The sequence below is a fragment of the Drosophila mauritiana genome, unplaced genomic scaffold (genome assembly GCF_004382145.1).
Source record: "Drosophila mauritiana strain mau12 unplaced genomic scaffold, ASM438214v1 U_190, whole genome shotgun sequence".
Classification (NCBI taxonomy): domain Eukaryota; kingdom Metazoa; phylum Arthropoda; class Insecta; order Diptera; family Drosophilidae; genus Drosophila; species Drosophila mauritiana.
In genome coordinates this window covers 1-18084 of record NW_022881323.1, presented here as the reverse complement: position 1 = coordinate 18084, position 18084 = coordinate 1, and the positions used below count along the sequence as shown (strand labels likewise).

At 41.0% G+C, this 18084-nt stretch overlaps 1 non-coding gene and 1 pseudogene across 1 annotated transcript; both read left to right on the top strand.

The window, feature by feature from the left end:
- Positions 1-11861: 11861 nt before the first annotated feature.
- Positions 11862-13855, top strand: LOC117149294. Its single transcript, XR_004460188.1, has one exon. It is a non-coding gene; the product is annotated as a small subunit ribosomal RNA (ribosomal RNA).
- Positions 13856-15105: 1250 nt separating this feature from the next.
- On the top strand, positions 15106-18084 carry LOC117149296 (annotated as a pseudogene; the record flags this gene model as incomplete).

Genomic DNA, 18084 nt, shown 5'->3' with positions numbered 1-18084 from the left:
AATGTTACCGATCGCATGGGAGGCGCGTAGCTAGACACAACTGCGTAGTAAATCGAATCAAGCGGGGACTTGAGGAGAGAGGCTGCGCGGTCATTGTTGAACCAAGTCTGCAGTGCGAATCCGGCCTTAATAAACCGGACCTGGTGGCACTACGACAAAATCACATTGATGTGATCGACATACAAATTGTGACAGACGGACACTCTATGGATGATGCGCACCAGCGCAAAATCAATAGATACGACAGACCGGACATACGAACTGAATTGCGTCGCAGATTCGAAGCCGCAGGTGACATTGAATTCCATTCTGCCACCCTGAACTGGAGGGGGATCTGGAGTGGTCAATCCGTTAAAAGATTGATAGCGAAGGGTCTCCTCAGCAAATATGATAGTCATATCATTAGCGTCCAGGTTATGAGAGGCAGTCTCGGTTGTTTTAAACAGTTCATGTACCTGAGCGGGTTTTCCCGAAATTGGACTTAGCTAAAACGTTTGGTTCAAAACATTTGCTTGCTGTCTTGGCATAACATCAATAAAGGCATAAACATCGCAAATAATGGTAATATATAAATGGCTATGAGGATGGTTTTAGTACGTAGGCGTTGCGGAACTTCGGTTCAGCAATGAATCGTGCATGCTAGGAAACTGAAGTGTTGACAGACCTAGTATCTTTCGATAGATTTCCATACCTCCGCGATCAAAAAAAAAAAAAAAAAAAAAAAATAGCCAAATGCCTCGTCATCTAATTAGTGACGCGCATGAATGGATTAACGACGGACGTGTTTTCGTTGCGCTCGTGTACAGATTGCGAATAACTAAGTTTTCCTTGTTTGGAAAGTAACTAAATCGGTGATTTAGTGCTCCGCGGAAGTCGAGTGAAAATTGTCGAGTGTTAAAAACAAGCGGTTTGGAAATTATTAACAATAAACTATTGGAAATTTTCCACTCCGCACGTGCTGCGAGGCGAGCTTACGAGTAAGTTTTTCGAGTAAGCTTTTTGAGCAGCTGTCAAAAAGCTTATTGGTGGCAGTCACTGCTAGGGTTTGTGTATAGGGACAGTTTTAGTGCTACCAGACGCTACCGATAGGTGGAGCTCTAGAGCATCTACCTTTTGTCACTGAGCAAACGAGCATACGGTTGCTGGCGTCGACGGTAGGAGGAGCCACCATCGGAGTTATGCCGACCGAGAGCGACAGCAGCGCGAGTGCCTTGAGCGGAAGTAGTGCCTCGAGGAAATCCAGACGAGGCAGGCGCAGAAGCCATCTGGCATCTAAGAGCTCGGCGCCGACGCAGGCGAAATTGGTTGCCCTGGCGTCGAATGGAGTGCCAGAACCCGTTGGTGTACTTGAGGAGGCGTTTTCGTCGCTGGAGGACGCCCGGGCGGCTACGGCAAACGCTGCCATCGATGCTGCCCCCCCCACGCTGCTGCCACCGCTGTTGATCCTACTGCTGCCCCTGCTGCCGACCACACTGCTGCCTCCGCCGTTTCCACTGCTGCTAAAATTGTTGCCACCACTGCCACCGCCGCTACCGCTGCCGCAACCATGATGGCAGAGCTGTCGGCCACCCAGCGCATGGTGAGAAGCAGCTTCCGCAGCCTAGGAGAAGTGGACACGGAAGAGCTCTCGTATGCTATCAGCCGCTACGATGAGCTGGTGCTGGCGTTAATGCTCCGGTGTGGAGAACTGGAGACGCGGCTCGCTATGCCGCCACCGCCGCCGCCGTCGTCGAATCCGTTAAAGAATACGGCCGCCAATGCTCCCCAGATGCCACAGGTTGCACCCATCGCTGCCCCGCGGACCACCAAGGTTCGCGAGACGTGGTCAGCGGTGGTGAAGTGCGACGACCCTGAGCTATCGGGGAAAGCTATAGCGGAAAAGGTGCGAACGATGGTTGCACCCTCCCTCGGAGTCAGAGTACATGAGGTACGTGAGCTACGTCGAGGTGGTGGTGCGATCATTCGTACTCCTTCAGTTGGAGAGCTGCAGAAGGTGGTAGCATCAAAGAGGTTCGCTGAAGTTGGGCTAAATGTGGCACAGAATGCGGCCGAGAAGCCGAAGGTCGTCGTCTATGACGTCGACACAGCTATCGGCCCTGAGGAATTCATGCAGGAGCTGCATGGAAATAACTTCGACAGCGAAATGACTATGTCCCAATTTAAGAAGTCCGTGCACCTGGTGACCAAGGCGTGGTCGGTAACCGACGGCGCCACAGTAAATGTAACGCTAGAGGTAGACGACCGCGCGATGGCGAAGCTTGATGTAGGTCGTGTCTACATCAAGTGGTTCTCATTCCGATGCCGAGCACAGGTCCGCACATACGCCTGCCACAGATGCGTGGGTTTCGATCACAAGGTCAGCGAATGCCGGCAGAAGGACAATGTCTGCCGCCAGTGCGGGCAACAAGGCCACACCGCGGCAAAATGCCAAAACCCGGTGGACTGCCGGAACTGCCGTCACAGAGGGCAACCCTCGGGGCATTACATGCTCTCGAACGTGTGCCCGATATACGGGGCGTTGCTGGCGAGGGTGCAAGCTAGACATTAATGTTTAGCTTCATCCAAGCGAACTGTGGCTGAGGCAGAGCTGCGACCATCGAGCTCGGAGTCCGACTCAGGAGATCGGAGTCTATGTTCGCGCTGGTGCAGGAGCCGTATCTCGGCGGGGACGGAATGGATGTGCTGCCTGAAGGAATGAGAATTTTCACCGATCGGCGAGGGAAGGCAGCCATCCTAGTAGATCAACAGGAAGCCATCTGTATGCCAGTGGAGACCCTCACCACGGATTATGGCGTATGTCTGGTCGTTAAAGGGAGCTTTGGCTCAATCTTCCTTTGCGCCGCATACTGCCAGTTCGATGCACCTCTGGAACCGTACCTCCGGTACATGGATGCGGTCCTGCTGCAGGCCAGCAGAACCCCCGCAATCCTGGGCCTCGACGCGAATGCAGTGTCCCCCATGTGGCTTAGCAAACTCTCTCGTCATGCCGAGGGGCAAGCTAACTACAGACGGGGTGAGCTGCTGTCAGAGTGGATGCTGGAGGCAAGAGTCGCCGCCCTAAACCAGTCAACAGAGGTGTACACGTTCGATAATCACAGAGCTACTAGCGATATCGACGTGACAATCGTCAATGAGGCAGCATCTATGTGGGCCACATATGAGTGGAGAGTGGACGAGTGGGAATTGAGTGACCACAACATCATTACTGTTGTGGCCGAACCAACTACCGCGCGCGCAGTTGAGAGCATAGCTCCTGTGCCGTCCTGGAACTTCTCCAATGCACGTTGGCGATTGTTCAAGGAGGAAATGGTGAGTAGAGCAGCCGAACTTCCGGAAAACTTCTCAGAGTCGCCGTTGGACCAGCAAGTTTCGACCCTGCGCAGTATAGTACATAATGTATGTGATATTGCGCTGGGAAGAAAGTCAATTCGATCGCCCAACAGGAGAGCACGTTGGTGGACTGCCGACCTCTGCGCTGCAAGGCGCGAAGTCCGGAGACTTCGTCGCCTACTCCAAGATGGAAGGCGTCGTGATGACGGTGCCGCTATAGAGCGTGTAGTGGTCGAGCTGAGGCGGGCCTCAGCCAACTACAAGAAGCTCATTGGGGGGGCGAAAATGGATGACTGGAAACGCTTCGTGGGAGATCATGCCGACGACCCATGGGGGCGCGTCTACAAGATTTGCCGAGGCCGCAGAAAGTGCACGGAGATTGGGTGCCTCCGCGTGAATGGCGAGCTCATCACTGATTGTGGTGACTGTGCACGAGTGCTCCTCCGCAATTTCTTCCCAGTTGCGGAGTCCGAAGCACCGACTGCCATCGCGGAGGAAGTCCCACCGGCCCTCGAAGAATTCGAGGTTGATGCATGTGTTGCCCGGTTGAAGAGCAGGCGCTCTCCCGGCTTGGACGGCATCAATGGCACTATCTGCAAGGCAGTCTGGCGCGCCATACCCGAGCACCTAGCATCGTTGTTTTCCCGATGCATCCGATTAGGATACTTTCCCGCCGAGTGGAAGTGCCCACGAGTCGTCTCGCTGCTCAAAGGGCCAGATAAGGACAAGTGTGAGCCCTCCTCATATAGAGGAATATGCTTGCTGCCAGTCTTTGGTAAGGTGCTCGAGGCCATCATGGTGAATCGTGTGAGAGAAGTTCTTCCGGAAGGCTGCAGATGGCAGTTTGGATTTCGCCAAGGACAATGTGTGGGGAGGATGCTTGGAGACACGTGAAGAGCAGTGTTTGTGCCAGCCCGGCGCAATACGTGCTCGGCACATTCGTGGACTTCAAAGGAGCATTCGACAACGTCGAATGGAGTGCTGCACTCCGCCGACTAGCAGACTTGGGATGCCGGGAGATGGGCTTGTGGCAGAGCTTTTTCTCCGGCCGAAGAGCAGTGATCCGAAGCAGTTCCGGTACTGTGGAAGTACCGGTAACTAGAGGCTGCCCGCAGGGGTCAATCAGTGGCCCATTTATCTGGGACATTCTGATGGATGTACTGCTTCAGCGTCTCCAGCCGTATTGCCAGCTGAGTGCATACGCGGATGACTTGCTGCTTCTCGTCGAGGGAAATTCCCGAGCTATGCTAGAGGAAAAAGGAGCACAGCTGATGTCCATCGTAGAAGCGTGGGGAGCGGAAGTTGGCGTTGCCGTCTCGACCAGCAAGACGGTAATAATGCTGCTAAAAGGTGCCTTGAGACGTGCGCCTACGGTGAGGTTTGCTGGAGCGAACCTTCCGTATGTGCGTAGCTGTCGGTACCTTGGCATCACGGTCAGTGAAGGAATGAAATTCCTCACGCACATAGCTTCGCTTCGCCAGCGGATGACCGGAGTCATTGGAGCATTGGCGCGTGTGCTTCGAGCCGACTGGGGCTTCAGTCCTCGAGCCAGGCGGACCATATATGACGGACTCATGGCACCTTGTGTGCTGTTTGGTGCCCCGGTATGGTATGACACCGCCGAACAAGTAGCCGCCCGGAGACGACTAGCCTCCTGCCAGAGGCTAATCCTGCTTGGATGCCTTTCGGTATGCCGAACAGTGTCCACAGTGGCACTGCAGGTACTTGGTGGAGCTCCCCCGCTTGACTTGGCTGCTAAGTTTTTAGCGGTCAAATACAAGCTGAAGCGTGGATACCCGCTGGAGGAGAACGACTGGCTATATGACGAGGACACTACGTGTCTAAGCTGGAAGCAGAGGAAGACTCGCCTAGAAGAGTGCTTACTGCAGAGTTGGCAGAACAGATGGGATGATGACAGCGAACCAGGACGGGTGACGCATAAATTCATCCCATATGTCACTCTCGCCTATCGGGATCCAAGATTTGGATTCTCGATGAGGACGTCTTACCTGCTGACAGGTCACGGGTCGTTTAACGCATTTTTGCAAGGGAGAGCCCTCAGCGATACCACTGCTTGCGCTTGTGGAGATCCATATGAGAACTGGATGCACATATTGTGCGCTTGCCCCCTATATGCAGATTTGCGGAACCTCGATGGACTTGGAGTGCAGCGCCTTGGCGAAAACTGGACCTTCGATAGAATCCTGGAAGATCAACAGAGGACTCAACGGCTGGCAGTGTTTGCGGACGAAGTGTTCCGTAGGAGGAGGGGTGTTTAGCCCAACAACTTCGCCGTGTGGTTAGCGGGCGAGAATACTTCCACAGTCCGCTATTGCTTGTCGTAAGAGGCGACTAATATAGCCATAGGTCCCTCTAACCCTGCTTGTCGGAGCAAAAGGAGGAGGCCCACCGAGCCTCTCTTTCGGTACCACGGGTTGTGCAGCTATCCAAGACTGCACATTGAGGTAGGCCCCTGGTGGGAGTATCGTGGTGACTGTGGTTGGTACCCATATCGCGGGTAGAGCCTTCGTGTTCGACGTTTGAGTTACGGTGCTAGTTGCGCAAAACTCGGGTGCTGTGACCCAGAGATCAGTAGAGATTTTAGGTAGATCTCGCTCCTCAGCAAGGGGGAGTGCTTGCCCGGCAAGCAAGTACTCGAATTGCTACCGGGGTGGTCGCTATGTACATAGCTATAGCTTCTAGTCCGGGACGCTTGTCTGGCGTATCCAGACACATACACCATGTTGATACATGCACCACTTGTGGGTGTTCAGGGTGTCGTGGTTGTAATCCCTTCAGTGTGGAACACGCCACGTAAAACAAGTTCGGAGAGATCTGAAAAGTCGTCGTTGTCCCTATCTACTATCTAGCGAAACCACAGCCAAGGGAACGGGCTTGGAATAATTAGCGGGGAAAGAAGACCCTTTTGAGCTTGACTCTAATCTGGCAGTGTAAGGAGACATAAGAGGTGTAGAATAAGTGGGAGATATTAGACCTCGGTTTGGTATCGTCAATGAAATACCACTACTCTTATTGTTTCCTTACTTACTTGATTAAATGGAACGTGTATCATTTCCTAGCCATTATACGGATATATTTATTATATCTTATGGTATTGGGTTTTGATGCAAGCTTCTTGATCAAAGTATCACGAGTTTGTTATATAATCGCAAACAAATTCTTTAATAAAACGATGCATTTATGTATTTTTGATTTGAAAATTTGGTATAACTCCAATTACTCAGGTATGATCCAATTCAAGGACATTGCCAGGTAGGGAGTTTGACTGGGGCGGTACATCTCTCAAATAATAACGGAGGTGTCCCAAGGCCAGCTCAGTGCGGACAGAAACCACACATAGAGCAAAAGGGCAAATGCTGACTTGATCTCGGTGTTCAGTACACACAGGGACAGCAAAAGCTCGGCCTATCGATCCTTTTGGTTTAAAGAGTTTTTAACAAGAGGTGTCAGAAAAGTTACCATAGGGATAACTGGCTTGTGGCGGCCAAGCGTTCATAGCGACGTCGCTTTTTGATCCTTCGATGTCGGCTCTTCCTATCATTGTGAAGCAAAATTCACCAAGCGTTGGATTGTTCACCCATGCAAGGGAACGTGAGCTGGGTTTAGACCGTCGTGAGACAGGTTAGTTTTACCCTACTAATGACAAAACGTTGTTGCGACAGCATTCCTGCGTAGTACGAGAGGAACCGCAGGTACGGACCAATGGCACAATACTTGTTCGAGCGAACAGTGGTATGACGCTACGTCCGTTGGATTATGCCTGAACGCCTCTAAGGTCGTATCCGTGCTGGACTGCAATGATAAATAAGGGGCAATTTGCATTGTATGGCTTCTAAACCATTTAAAGTTTATAATTTATTTTATAAACGACAATGGATGTGATGCCAATGTAATTTGTAACATAGTAAATTAGGAGGATCTTCGATCACCTGATGCCGCGCTAGTTACATATAAAAGCATTATTTAATACAATGACAAAGCCTAGAATCAATTGTAAACGACTTTTGTAACAGGCAAGGTGTTGTAAGTGGTTGAGCAGCTGCCATACTGCGATCCACTGAAGCTTATCCTTTGCTTGATGATTCGATAAATAAATGATTTTTCCTGTAGCCAAACAAACACCTCGTCATCAATTTAGTGACGCATATGATATTGTCCCTATCATATAATTTTTGATATAAAGACTTTAAAGAATTATATCAAGTTGCCAAATACCTCGTCATCAATTTAGTGACGCATATGATATTGTCCCTATCGTATAATTTTTGATATAAAGACTTTAAAGAATTCTATCACGTTGCCAAATACCTCGTCATCAATTTAGTGACGCATATGATATTGTCCCTATCATATAATTAATATAAAGACTTTAATGAATTGTGTCAAGTTGCCAAACACCTCGTCATCAATTTAGTGACGCATATGATATTGTCCCTATCATATAATTTTTGATATAAAAACTTTAAAGAATTGTATCAAGTTGCCAAATACCTCGTCATCAATTTAGTGACGCATATGATATTGTCCCTATCATATAATTAATATAAAGACTTTAATGAATTGTGTCAAGTTGCCAAACACCTCGTCATCAATTTAGTGACGCATATGATATTGTCCCTATCATATAATTTTTGATATAAAGACTTTAAAGAATTATATCAAGTTGCCAAATACCTCGTCATCAATTTAGTGACGCATATGATATTGTCCTATCATATAATTAATATAAAGACTTTAATGAATTGTGTCAAGTTGCCAAACACCTCGTCATCAATTTAGTGACGCATATGATATTGTCCCTATCATATAATTTTTGATATAAAAACTTTAAAGAATTGTATCAAGTTGCCAAATACCTCGTCATCAATTTAGTGACGCATATGATATTGTCCCTATCATATAATTAATATAAAGACTTTAATGAATTGTGTCAAGTTGCCAAACACCTCGTCATCAATTTAGTGACGCATATGATATTGTCCCTATCATATAATTTTTGATATAAAAACTTTAAAGAATTGTATCAAGTTGCCAAATACCTCGTCATCAATTTAGTGACGCATATGATATTGTCCCTATCATATAATTAATATAAAGACTTTAATGAATTGTGTCAAGTTGCCAAACACCTCGTCATCAATTTAGTGACGCATATGATATTGTCCCTATCATATAATTTTTGATATAAAGACTTTAAAGAATTCTATCAAGTTGCCAAGTACCTCGTCATCAATTTAGTGACGCATATGATATTGTCTCTATCATATAATTAATATAAAGACTTTAATGATTTGTGTCACGTTGCCAAACACCTCGTCATCAATTTAGTGACGCATATGATATTGTCCCTATCATATAATTAATATAAAGACTTTTTAAAGAATTGTATCAAGTTGCCAAACACCTCGTCATCAACTACTATATTATGGTTGCGCCGACCTCTCATATTGTATTCTCTTATGTCTTCATAGGATTTTGGCAATTATACGAGTAAATTAAATAATATACATATGAAAATGATTAATTATTATATGTATAAGGGAAAAAATGCTGAAATATTCCCATATTATCTTAGTATTATAGAGGAAAGACCGTTGCCGACCTCTGATATTGTTCAAAACTTATGTATTTATATGATTTTGGCAATTATATGAGTAAATTAAATAATATACATATAAAATGATTAAATATTATATGTATAAATGTATAAAGGAAAAAATGATGAAATATTCCCACATTATCTTAGTATTATAGAGGAAAGACCGTTGCTGACCTCTGATATTGTTCAAAACTTATGTATTTATATGATTTTGGCAATAATATGAGTAAATTAAATAATATACATATGAAAATGATTAATTATTATATGTATAAATGTATAAGGGAAAAAATGCTGAAAATATTCCCATATTATCTTAGTATTATAGAGGAAAGACCGTTGCTGACCTCTGATATTGTTCAAAACTTATGTATTTATATGATTTTGGCAATTATATGAGTAAATTAAATAATATACATATGAAAATTATTAATTATTATATGTATAGGGGAAAAAATGCTGAAATATTCCCACATTCTCTTAGTATTATAGAGAAAAGCCATTATAGTGAGAGGGTATAGTAGTGTAAACGACCGGAATTACGACAGAGGGTTCAAAAACTACTATAGGTAGGCAGTGGTTGCCGACCTCTCATATTGTTCAAAACTTATGTATTCATATGATTTTGGCAATTATATGAGTAAATTAAATAATATACATATGAAAATTATTAATTATTATATGTATAGGGGAAAAAATGCTGAAATATTCCCACATTCTCTTAGTATTATAGAGAAAAGCCATTATAGTGAGAGGGTATAGTAGTGTAAACGACCGGAATTACGACAGAGGGTTCAAAAACTACTATAGGTAGGCAGTGGTTGCCGACCTCTCATATTGTTCAAAACTTATGTATTCATATGATTTTGGCAATTATATGAGTAAATTAAATAATATACATATGAAAATTATTAATTATTATATGTATAAGGGAAAAAATGCTGAAAATATCCCACATTCTCTTAGTATAATAGAGAAAAGCCATTATAGTGAGAGGGTATAGTAGTGTAAACGACCGGAATTACGACAGAGGGTTCAAAAACTACTATAGGTAGGCAGTGGTTGCCGACCTCTCATATTGTTCAAAACTTATGTATTCATATGATTTTGGCAATAATATGAGTAAATTAAATAATATACATATGAAAATGATTAATTATTATATGTATAAGGGAAAAAATGCTGAAAATATCCCACATTCTCTTAGTATTATAGAGAAAAGCCATTATAGTGAGAGGGTATAGTAGTGTAAACGACCGGAATTACGACAGAGGGTTCAAAAACTACTATAGGTAGGCAGTGGTTGCCGACCTCTCATATTGTTCAAAACTTATGTATTCATATGATTTTGGCAATAATATGAGTAAATTAAATAATATACATATGAAAATGATTAATTATTATATGTATAAGGGAAAAAATGCTGAAAATATCCCACATTCTCTTAGTATTATAGAGAAAAGCCATTATAGTGAGAGGGTATAGTAGTGTAAACGACCGGAATTACGACAGAGGGTTCAAAAACTACTATAGGTAGGCAGTGGTTGCCGACCTCTCATATTGTTCAAAACTTATGTATTCATATGATTTTGGCAATAATATGAGTAAATTAAATAATATACATATGAAAATGATTAATTATTATATGTATAAGGGAAAAAATGCTGAAAATATCCCACATTCTCTTAGTATTATAGAGAAAAGCCATTATAGTGAGAGGGTATAGTAGTGTAAACGACCGGAATTACGACAGAGGGTTCAAAAACTACTATAGGTAGGCAGTGGTTGCCGACCTCTCATATTGTTCAAAACTTATGTATTCATATGATTTTGGCAATAATATGAGTAAATTAAATAATATACATATGAAAATGATTAATTATTATATGTATAAGGGAAAAAATAATCATATTATATATGAATAATGGAAAAAAAATGAAATGTTCCTATAATCTCTTAATATATAAGAGAATAGCCCGTATGTTGGGTGGCAAACGGAATTGAAAATACCCGCTTTGAGGACAGCGGGTTCAAAAACTACTATAGGTAGGCAGTGGTTGCCGACCTCCCGCATTATTCGAAATATTTATTTCGGATTATGTTTATATTGGTTACATACAATAAAGTATATTATTATCCGTACAAATTTGTTTCTCAGTTCTATAGAACACGGGACTTGGCTCCGCGGATAATAGGAATATACGCTTTATAGATAATATCGTTGAAACAAAAGTCAAGTTTCTATTATATATAGAATAACAAATCGTTTCCATATATTATCGTTAATTTTTGGAGGCAGGCAAATATTAATTTATTACCTGCCGTATAGTTGGATTATTATATCGTTACGGTATAATACAAATATGGATTCTTATGAAAGAAATATAAAATTATATATTAAATGTGGAAATATTATCATATGCGCTTGGTTTTATGTTATATATTACCAGAGATATATATGAAAAGAGATAAATTTTAAATTTATCTTCAAAATGCAAATGATTTAACTTAATATTTATATTGGTTAAACAAAAATTGTACATGTGTGGATACAATAATTATGTATGTTGGAAATAAAATGATATTTTATAATGAAATATGTATGTATAAAAAGATAAAATTATAGAAATATATATATTACAATAATTAGATGAAATTCTTGTTATATTGGTAAAACAAGTATAAATTAAAAATGAAAATATGGATTACGAATGCTATATAAAAATGGCCGTAATCGAATGGATTTTTTACTTATATATTTAAAATTTTACCCAAAGGCGAAATATTGAATTTTATTCAATATAATAAAAATCATGGAATTATATAAAGTGAAAAATCTATATATCTATATATCTATTATATTGCTTATTTCGATTCAAAATATATGAATGGAATATGAAGGAAAAACATTATTCTGGTTGATCCTGCCAGTAGTTATATGCTTGTCTCAAAGATTAAGCCATGCATGTCTAAGTACACACGAATTAAAAGTGAAACCGCAAAAGGCTCATTATATCAGTTATGGTTCCTTAGATCGTTAACAGTTACTTGGATAACTGTGGTAATTCTAGAGCTAATACATGCAATTAAAACATGAACCTTATGGACATGTGCTTTTATTAGGCTAAAACCAAGCGATCGCAAGATCGTTATATTGGTTGAACTCTAGATAACATGCAGATCGTATGGTCTTGTACCGACGACAGATCTTTCAAATGTCTGCCCTATCAACTTTTGATGGTAGTATCTAGGACTACCATGGTTGCAACGGGTAACGGGGAATCAGGGTTCGATTCCGGAGAGGGAGCCTGAGAAACGGCTACCACATCTAAGGAAGGCAGCAGGCGCGTAAATTACCCACTCCCAGCTCGGGGAGGTAGTGACGAAAAATAACAATACAGGACTCATATCCGAGGCCCTGTAATTGGAATGAGTACACTTTAAATCCTTTAACAAGGACCAATTGGAGGGCAAGTCTGGTGCCAGCAGCCGCGGTAATTCCAGCTCCAATAGCGTATATTAAAGTTGTTGCGGTTAAAACGTTCGTAGTTGAACTTGTGCTTCATACGGGTAGTACAACTTACAATTGTGGTTAGTACTATACCTTTATGTATGTAAGCGTATTACCGGTGGAGTTCTTATATGTGATTAAATACTTGTATTTTTTCATATGTTCCTCCTATTTAAAAACCTGCACTAGTGCTCTTAAACGAGTGTTATTGTGGGCCGGTACTATTACTTTGAACAAATTAGAGTGCTTAAAGCAGGCTTCAAATGCCTGAATATTCTGTGCATGGGATAATGAAATAAGACCTCTGTTCTGCTTTCATTGGTTTTCAGATCAAGAGGTAATGATTAATAGAAGCAGTTTGGGGGCATTAGTATTACGACGCGAGAGGTGAAATTCTTGGACCGTCGTAAGACTAACTTAAGCGAAAGCATTTGCCAAAGATGTTTTCATTAATCAAGAACGAAAGTTAGAGGTTCGAAGGCGATCAGATACCGCCCTAGTTCTAACCATAAACGATGCCAGCTAGCAATTGGGTGTAGCTACTTTTATGGCTCTCTCAGTCGCTTCCCGGGAAACCAAAGCTTTTGGGCTCCGGGGGAAGTATGGTTGCAAAGCTGAAACTTAAAGGAATTGACGGAAGGGCACCACCAGGAGTGGAGCCTGCGGCTTAATTTGACTCAACACGGGAAAACTTACCAGGTCCGAACATAAGTGTGTAAGACAGATTGATAGCTCTTTCTCGAATCTATGGGTGGTGGTGCATGGCCGTTCTTAGTTCGTGGAGTGATTTGTCTGGTTAATTCCGATAACGAACGAGACTCAAATATATTAAATAGATATCTTCAGGATTATGGTGCTGAAGCTTATGTAGCCTTCATTCATGGTGGCAGTAAAATGTTTATTGTGTTTGAATGTGTTTATGTAAGTGGAGCCGTACCTGTTGGTTTGTCCCATTATAAGGACACTAGCTTCTTAAATGGACAAATTGCGTCTAGCAATAATGAGATTGAGCAATAACAGGTCTGTGATGCCCTTAGATGTCCTGGGCTGCACGCGCGCTACAATGAAAGTATCAACGTGTATTTCCTAGACCGAGAGGTCCGGGTAAACCGCTGAACCACTTTCATGCTTGGGATTGTGAACTGAAACTGTTCACATGAACTTGGAATTCCCAGTAAGTGTGAGTCATTAACTCGCATTGATTACGTCCCTGCCCTTTGTACACACCGCCCGTCGCTACTACCGATTGAATTATTTAGTGAGGTCTCCGGACGTGATCACTGTGACGCCTTGCGTGTTACGGTTGTTTCGCAAAAGTTGACCGAACTTGATTATTTAGAGGAAGTAAAAGTCGTAACAAGGTTTCCGTAGGTGAACCTGCGGAAGGATCATTATTGTATAATATCCTTATCGTTAATAAACATTTGTTATAATACAAATAAATACAATTTACCAAAATAAAAATATTACAAAATGATTCCACGGAATCAAAAGTTAAAGTCAAAATAAAATGAAGATGGCTTTTATTTTATATGTGGGGCTTGGCAACCTCATAAAAAGACTTTAACATTATTAATGTTGTTGTGCGTATTTGTGGCAGTACCTACTACAACAATGGCGTTTCCTATAAAAACAAATTCTCGAAAATGGAAATCGAAGAAACTGAACAAAATTTGAAAGTAGAAGTCGAATTAAAATTAAAATAATTTTGAATGTGGTATTCAAAATAAGTGTGTGTATATGGACCATAATATACACGCGTTGCGAATATGTATTGTTCATCTATGTTATGAGCATACGTTGGCTAATGCAACAACCTAAAATATACAATGTTTGTACCTGTCATCCATCAGGTTAATGTTTTATATAAATTTTGCAGTATGTGTCACCCAAAATAGCAAACCATAACCAGATTTTTATGATACATAATGCTTATATGAAACTAAGACATATCGCAACATTTATTTTAGGTATAAAAATAAATTTATTGAAGGAATTGATATATGCCAGTAAAATGGTGTATTTTTAATTTCTTTCAATAAAAACAATATTGATATTATATAAAAATGAATTATAAAACTCTAAGCGGTGGATCACTCGGCTCATGGTCGATGAAGAACGCAGCAAACTGTGCGTCATCGTGTGAACTGCAGGACACATGAACATCGACATTTGAACGCATATCGCAGTCCATGCTGTTATGTACTTTAATTAATTTTATAGTGCTGCTTGGACTACATATGGTGAGGGTTGTAAGACTATGCTAATTAAGTTGTTTATAAATTTTTATAAGCATATGGTATATTATTGGATTAAATAATGATTTATTCATAATATTAAAAAAGAAATGAAAAACATTATCTCACATTTGAATGTGAAAAACGAAGAGAAATATTTTCTTTTCAATCAAATAATACTGAGAAATGTCTAGCATAAAAAATTGAAATATTTTTCATCTAGAATTGTCTCTTATTAATGATTCGGAAAAAAGAAAATCTTGGTTTGTTATTATTCTTCGTTGGTTCGTTAAATGGATAAAAAATAACTTTGCTTACAAGAACTATTGGAACTATTTATAACGAATTTAATTGATTGTTTTATCATTTATATATAAAGAATTTATGGCAAAAAATAGTTATATATACAACCTCAACTCATATGGACTACCCCCTGAATTTAAGCATATTAATTAGGGAGGAAAAGAAACTAACAAGGATTTTCTTAGTAGCGGCGAGCGAAAAGAAAACAGTTCAGCACTAAGTCACTTTGTCTATATGGCAAATGTGAGATGCAGTGTATGGAGCGTCAATATTCTAGTATGAGAAATTAATGATTTAAGTCCTTCTTAAATGAGGCCATTTACCCATAGAGGGTGCCAGGCCCGTATAACGTTAATGATTACTAGATGATGTTTCCAAAGAGTCGTGTTGCTTGATAGTGCAGCACTAAGTGGGTGGTAAACTCCATCTAAAACTAAATATAACCATGAGACCGATAGTAAACAAGTACCGTGAGGGAAAGTTGAAAAGAACTCTGAATAGAGAGTTAAACAGTACGTGAAACTGCTTAGAGTTAAGCCCGATGAACCTGAATATCCGTTATGGAAAATTCATCATTAAAATTGTAATATTAAATAATATTATTAAGAATAATGTGCATTTTTCCATATAAGGACATTGTAATCTATTAGCATATCCCAAATTTATCATAAAATATAACTTATAGTTTATTCCAATTAAATTGCTTGCATTTTAACACAGAATAAATGTTATTAATTTGATAAAGTGCTGATAGATTTATATTATTACAGAGCGTTAATTTTCGGAATTATATAATGGCATAATTATCATTGATTTTTGTGTTTATTATATGCTCTTGTATGATTAACAATGCGAAAGATTCAGGATACCTTCGGGACCCGTCTTGAAACACGGACCAAGGAGTCTAACATATGTGCAAGTTATTGGGATGTAAACCTAATAGCGTAATTAACTTGACTAATAATGGGATTAGTTTTTAGCTATTTATAGCTAATTAACACAATCCCGGGCGTTCTATATAGTTATGTATAATGTATATTATATTATTTATGCCTCTAACTGGAACGTACCTTGAGCATATATGCTGTGACCCGAAAGATGGTGAACTATACTTGATCAGGTTGAAGTCAGGGGAAACCCTGATGGAAGACCGAAACAGTTCTGACGTGCAAATCGATTGTCAGAATTGAGTATAGGGGCGAAAGACCAATCGAACCATCTAGTAGCTGGTTCCTTCCGAAGTTTCCCTCAGGATAGCTGGTGCATTTTAATATTATATAAAATAATCTTATCTGGTAAAGCGAATGATTAGAGGCCTTAGGGTCGAAACGATCTTAACCTATTCTCAAACTTAAATGGGTAAAACTTAACTTTCTGATATGATTCAAGGTATATATAATGGCCAGGGGCCATTTGGTAGCAGAATCGCTGTGGATGAACCAAACGTAATGTACGGTGCCCAAATTAACAACTCATGCAGATACCATGAAAGGCGTTGGTCTGCTTAAAACAGCAGGACGGTGATCATGGAAGTCGAAATCCGCTAAGGAGTGTGTAACAACTCACCTGCCGAAGCAACTAGCCCTTAAAATGGATGGCGCTTAAGTTGTATACCTATACATTACCGCTAAAGTAGATGATTTATATTACTTGTGATATAAATTTTGAAACTTTAGTGAGTAGGAAGGTACAATGGTATGCGTAGAAGTGTTTGGCGTAAGCCTGCATGGAGCTGCCATTGGTACAGATCTTGGTGGTAGTAGCAAATAATCGAATGAGACCTTGGAGGACTGAAGTGGAGAAGGGTTTCGTGTGAACAGTGGTTGATCACGAGTTAGTCGGTCCTAAGTTCAAGGCGAAAGCCGAAAATTTTCAAGTAAAACAAAAATGCCTAACTATATAAACAAAGCGAATATAATACACTTGAATAATTTTGAACGAAAGGGAATACGGTTCCAATTCCGTAACCTGTTGAGTATCCGTTTGTTATTAAATATGGGCCTCGTGCTCATCCTGGCAACAGGAACGACCATAAAGAAGCCGTCGAGAGATATCGGAAGAGTTTTCTTTTCTGTTTTATAGCCGTACTACCATGGAAGTCTTTCGCAGAGAGATATGGTAGATGGGCTAGAAGAGCATGACATATACTGTTGTGTCGATATTTTCCTCGGACCTTGAAAATTTATGGTGGGGACACGCAAACTTCTCAACAGGCCGTACCAATATCCGCAGCTGGTCTCCAAGGTGAAGAGTCTCTAGTCGATAGAATAATGTAGGTAAGGGAAGTCGGCAAATTAGATCCGTAACTTCGGGATAAGGATTGGCTCTGAAGATTGAGATAGTCGGGCTTGATTGGGAAACAATAACATGGTTTATGTGCTCGTTCTGGGTAAATAGAGTTTCTAGCATTTATGTTTAGTTACTTGTTCCCGGATAGTTTAGTTACGTAGCCAATTGTGGAACTTTCTTGCTAAAATTTTTTAAGAATACTATTTGGGTTAAACCAATTAGTTTATCAATTATAACGATTATCAATTAACAATCAATTCAGAACTGGCACGGACTTGGGGAATCCGACTGTCTAATTAAAACAAAGCATTGTGATGGCCCTAGCGGGTGTTGACACAATGTGATTTCTGCCCAGTGCTCTGAATGTCAAAGTGAAGAAATTCAAGTAAGCGCGGGTCAACGGGGAGTAACTATGACTCTCTTAAGGTAGCCAAATGCTCGTCATCTAATTAGTGACGCGCATGAATGGATTAACGAGATTCCTACTGTCCCTATCTACTATCTAGCGAAACCACAGCCAAGGGAACGGGCTTGGAATAATTAGCGGGGAAAGAAGACCCTTTTGAGCTTGACTCTAATCTGGCAGTGTAAGGAGACATAAGAGGTGTAGAATAAGTGGGAGATATTAGACCTCGGTTGGTATCGTCAATGAAATACCACTACTCTTATTGTTTCCTTACTTACTTGATTAAATGGAACGTGTATCATTTCCTAGCCATTATACGGATATATTTATTATATCTTATGGTATTGGGTTTTTGATGCAAGCTTCTTGATCAAAGTATCACGAGTTT